At 52.5% G+C, this 5,487-nt stretch overlaps 1 protein-coding gene across 1 annotated transcript in view; it reads left to right on the top strand.

Annotated features, from left to right (window-relative positions):
* SEC14L1 (SEC14 like lipid binding 1) overlaps window positions 1-5,146 on the top strand; it is a 76,953-nt gene extending 71,807 nt beyond the window's left edge. Inside the window, exon 20 of the transcript XR_005199515.1 lies at window positions 5,136-5,146. The gene's annotated coding sequence lies outside the window, so the exon portion shown is untranslated. The remainder of the gene's footprint in view (window positions 1-5,135) is intronic.
* The last annotated feature ends 341 nt before the right edge of the window (window positions 5,147-5,487 follow it).

Here is a 5,487-nt window from a genome sequence, read left to right as displayed (position 1 = left end):
AGACGGAGTCTTGATCTGTCTCTCCCAGGCTGGAGTGCGGTGGCACAATCTCGGCTTACTGCAGCCTCCTCCTAGGTTCAAGCGATTCTCCTGTCTTAGCTTCCCGAGTAGCTGGGATTACAGACATGCACCACCGTGCCTGGCTAATTTTGTATTTTTAATTAGAGATGGGGGTTTCACCATGTTAGCCAGGCTGGTCTTGAACTCCTGACCTCAGGTGATCCACCCACCTGGGTCTCCCAAAGTGCTGGGATTACAGGTGTGAGCCACTGGGCCAGCCCTCCTGCAGTTCTGATTGGACAACCCAGTCCTGCTCGGCTGACCTCATCTTCCCACCTGGGGCCCAGAGGATAGGATGCTCTGCCCAACCGCAGGACTGGGGATGTGCCCACAGCCGGGACAAGGAGCCAGCCGGCAGCCTCCCGGGCAGGCCCATCCCAGCCAGCAGAGGCCACAGCTCCCTCAGCTGCTCCCACGGTGGGCACGGGGATGTGACAGCGAATCAAGTGTCCAGTTTCCCTGCTCTCGTGGAGCAAGATGGAGGGAACGACCTGCCGCAGTCACTCTTGCTCCTGGGACACACAGCAGGGAAGCCGTGAGCCATGCAGGGGAGTCGGGGATTGACGTCGGCCTCTCCCCTGCGTGCCCTCCCTGCCCCAAAGCTGTCAGTGTCTCAGTGCTAGTCTGGACCTTCCCTCCCTTCCTGGGGCTCAGGGAGGGATTCTTTGCCTGTTGGCCAGAGCAGGAAACAGCAGATGCTGCCCGGGCCAGCCTGTGGGGAGGAAGGCTCAGGGGTGCCATGGCCAGCTGGTGTCTGCCAGACCTGTGCAAGGTGAGATGGGTCTTCATGGTGGCCTGGCCCGGCCAGGTACAGGTGGGGCTCCTGATGATGCGTCCCTCCCCCAGCAGGCAGTGGATTGGAGAGGAGCCCTAGGAGCATAAGAGACCCCAACTGGGGGGACCTCAGAACTGCCTGCTTAGGTGGGGGCAGGTGCAAGGATGAGACTTCCCGAGGGGAGGAAACAGCCCCAGACTTTGAGGTGCATGGCAAGAAGGCTGGGAGCTCTGAGAAGGCGTGCACAGGGACCCAGAAGACAGCAGCAGGCAGGGACCGTGCAGGGGCCTTGGGGCCAACCACCAGGTGAAGGCTTGGTGGAAGGAGGGAGGGAGCCACCGACAGTCCTTGAGGGTCCTTGGATGCCTGTTTATAGAGGAGGAACCTGACACTGAGAAGTCAGGGGCTATCCAGGCCCCAGGCTGGGTGAGCGGGGCGATCAGGTGGGTTTGGCTCTGTGTCTCATCTTGAATCGTTATCCCCACTGGCGGAGGGAGGTGATTGGATCCTGGAGGCAGTTTCCCCGGTGCTGTTCTCGTGATAGTGAGTGAGTTCTCACAAGGTCTCATGGTTTTATAAGGGCCTCTTTTCCCTTCCTTTTCCTTCTCTCTCTCCTGCTGCGTTGCGAGGAAGGCGCCTGCTTCCCCTTCAGCCGTGAGTGTAAGTTTCCTGAGGCCTCCCCAGCCGTGCAGAACTGTGAGTCAATTAAACCTTCCTTGTTTATAGATTACCTAGTCTTGGGTAGTATCTTTATAGCTGCGTGGAAATGGACTAATACAGTGGGTGATCTGGAAATGGAGAGGAAATACCTCTGGGAATGTCACTGATGAAACCTGCCCGTAGTGGGGGTGACGAGCCACACTGCTGAACCGATTTCCTGATCTTCAGGGATTCCTGCAGGGGTGGCTCAGGTTCCTGCTCTAGGATATGGGGGTGCGTGGACCTGCTTGTCTGGTTCCAGCCTTTGGGGCGCTGCTGAAACTTGCTGGGACCGCAAGAAGGGGAGCAGTTGGCTTCTTGCTTGAGACCTTTTCAAGAACGTTTTCAGGGTGTAGATGAGTGAAGGACCCACATGCTGCTGTGTTCCCGGTTTAGGGACTACTGCTCTTTGCTGACTCAGTGGAGAGATCAATGGATGGAATGGATGAAAGGCCCTTTGCTTTTGAAAGCAAAATAGAGAACATCTGAGCTATGCAAGAAGAGCATGGACAGGGACCTATTATAATTCTGTGAATGGCCACCTCTTGATAATCTCCACTGCTGTGGAATTTGGTCTTTCGACCACAGGGTGAAGCTAATTAGGAGTCAGCTGAGGAGATGGGCCGCGTTTCCACGTGCTCAGCTGGTAACAATGTCGTGCAGCTTCTCTTGCCACAAGACCCAGAGTCAATTAAAACAGGGACTCCAGTGTCTTTGCACAGAAGCCAGATCTTCTAGCCGAAGTGGATTCTGTGTGATTACAAGTTTGCTACTAGTGTCACGCTATTGCATTTATTATTTAAAACAGCAAAACCGAAATGAAGCAATTGAATCGGGTTTCACAATAATGAAGAAAAAGCCTTATATCTATTTTTTAATTAAAATTGTGATTAACTGTAGATCCATATGCAATTGCAAGAAATCATACTGAGACATCCTTTGTCCCTTTCTTTACTCATTTTCCCCCAATGGCCACATCTTGCAAAATTATAATTCACTGCAACAACCAGGCTATCAATGTTGGGACAATCCACTGGTCTTATTATTTATTTATTTATTGAGATGGAGTCTTGCTCTGTCTCCCAGGCTGGAGTACAGTGGTGTGATCTCAGCTCATTACAACCTCCACTTCCTGGGTTCAAGTGATTCAGCTGCCTCAGCCTCCTCAGTAGCTGGAATTACAGGCATGCGCCACCACGCCCAGCTAATTTTGTATTTTTAGTAGAGACAGGGTTTCTCCATGTTGGTCAGGCTGGTCTCAAACTCCTGACCTCAGGTGATCCGCCCGCCTCGGCCTCCCAAAGTGCTAGGATTGCAGAAGATGTGAGCCACTGCGCCTGACCACAGCTGTGTTTTTTTTTGAGACAGAGTTTCGTTCTTGTTACCCAGGCTGGAGTGCAATGGCGCGATCTCGGCTCACCGCAACCTCCGCCTCCTGGGTTCAAGCAATTCTCCTGCCTCAGCTTCCCGAGTAGTTGGGACTACAGGCGCACGCCACCATGCCCAGCTAATTTTTGTATTTTTAGTAGAGATGGGTTTCACCTTGTTGTCCAGGATGGTCTCGATCTCTTGATGTCATGATCCACCCGCCTCGGCCTCCCAAAGTGCTGGGATTATACACAGCTGGTTTTAAATATAGAAAAGCAGCCGGGGATAGTGGCTCATGCCTGTAAGCCCAGTGCTTTGGGAGGCCGAGGCAGGAGGATCACTTGAGGCCAGGAGTATCACTTGAGGCCAGGAGTTTGAGATCAGCTTGGGCAACACAGTAAGACCCTGTCTCTACAAACAAACTTTTTTCAAAACTAGCTGGGCCTGGCAGTGTGTGCCTATAGCCTTAGCTACTCAGGAGTTTGAGGTCAGAGATCCCTTAAGCCCAGAAATTCAAGGCTGCAGTGAGCTATGATTATGCCACTGCACTCCAGCCTGGGCAACATAGTAAGACCCCATCTCTAAAATATATACATGTTAGCAGCGGCGAATCCATGTGCGTCTGCAGCAAAAAATTCTTTCCTTGGAGCAAAGAATTTGGCCGAGGGGCATAAGGCAAGGTGAGAGACCAACACAAGTTTTAGAGCAAGAGTGAAAGTTTATTATTAATAAAAAGTTTTAAGGCAGGGAGCAGTGGCTCATGCCTGTAATCCCAGCACTTTGGGAGGCTTAGGCGGGTGGATCACCTGAGGTCGGGGGTTCGAGACCAGCCTGACCAACATGGAGAAACCCCGTCTCTACTTAAAATACAAAATTAGCCGGGTGTGGTGGTGCATGCCTGTAATCCCAGCTACTTGGGAGGCTGAGGCAGGAGAATTGCTTGACCCAGGGAGGCAGAGGTTGCCGTGAGCCCAGATCGTGCCATTGCACTCCAGCCTGGGCATCAAGAGTGAAGCTCCATCTCAAAAATAAAAAAAAGTTTTAGAGCAGGAATGAAAGGAAGTACGGTACCCTTGGAAGAGGGCCAAGCTGGTGACTTGAGAGATCCAAGTGCCCTGCCTGACCCTTGACTTGGGGTGGGGGGCGCCGCATGCGCAGTCTGTTTACTGAAGTTCCGCACATGCTCGTTGGAAGCGTTTTTCCCTAACCGGTCAAGTGTTCCCACGGGAAGGTCTGATACCAGTAAGCGCTGCCTTTTGCATCTCAGTGCACATGCTTGAACCCACTCACCCAACTCCTGAGATCTTACCTGGAGGCGGCTGGTCACCCGCTTCAGGTGTTTTCTCTTAGGAGGCTGCCTCTCCCTGGCACCAGATGCCACCAATTGTTACTTTACCTGATGGTTGCCTGATACTCCCCTGGTAAATCAAAACTGAAAGACTGCAACGATGTAAATAACTTCAGATCACTCCCTTTTCTTTTAAAATTGCAGATGGGTGTTCTCAGATGATGGTGGTATTGTGTTTCCAAAGATCATTCAAGTCTTGATAGGGCCCTGTGCTTCTAGACCACCCCACGTGCAAATTACAGGTTGTGCCTGTGGACTTGTGTGAGTCACACTTGATGTGTGACTACAAATGCTAGGTTTGAGGGACAATTTCCTCTTTTTTAGTAATTTGAGTGTCCTCCCTCCCTGATTTCCTTCCTTCCTTCCTTCCTTCTTTCCTTCCTTCCTTTCTTCCCTCCCTCCCTCCCTCCCTCCCTTTCTTTGAAGTAATTTTGTTTTGAGACAGAGTCTCGCTTTGTTGCCCAGCCTGGAATGCAGTGGTGCCATCTCAATTCACTGTAGCCTCCACCTCCTAGGTTCCCTCCCGGATAGCTGGGACCACAGGCATGCGCCACCACACCGGGCTAATTTTTGTATTTTTAGTAGAGATGGGGTTTCACCATGCTGGCCAGGCAGGTCTCAAACTCCTGACCTCAGGCGATCTGTCTGCCTCAGCCTCCTAAAGTGCTAGGATTACAGGCGTGAGCCACCATGCCTGGCCAAGTAATTGGTTTCTATCATAAGAAAGTACTTCCTCATGGTGAAAATTTCAAACCGAATGAAGGAGGTAAAGCAGAAATAATGTTCCCTCCCACCCGGTCCCCCTCCCTCCACCTTGTGACTCCCGATCAGTGCCTGCCCCACTTCCCAGAGAGTTCTAGCAATAAGGCTCCAAGCCTCTCCTAGGCTCATGAGGCATACCCATGTGTGTGATGACTGCTTGTCCCCAGCGCGGGCCTGCCCCTTGTCCAACCCCTCCACGCATCTCCGGGGTCTTTCTACGTGGGCTCAGCCAGAGCCACATCAGTCTTAGCTGCCTGCCCTCCACCTCCTGGGCTCAAGCAGTTGTCCTGCCTCAGCCTCCAGAGTAGCTGGGACTACAGGTGTGCGCCACCATGCCCAGCTAATTTATGTGTTTTTAGTCGAGATGGGGTTTCACCATGTTGGCCGGGCTGATCTCCATCTCTTGACCTCATGATCCACCCACCTCTGCCTCCCACAGTGCTGGGATTACAGGCTTGAGCCACTGGGCCCGGCT

Source organism: Cebus imitator, unplaced genomic scaffold, assembly GCF_001604975.1.
Source record: "Cebus imitator isolate Cc_AM_T3 unplaced genomic scaffold, Cebus_imitator-1.0 Scaffold36, whole genome shotgun sequence".
Taxonomy (NCBI): domain Eukaryota; kingdom Metazoa; phylum Chordata; class Mammalia; order Primates; family Cebidae; genus Cebus; species Cebus imitator.
The sequence above is the reverse complement of the archived record's forward strand: the minus strand, read 5'-3'. Positions and strand labels throughout refer to the sequence as shown.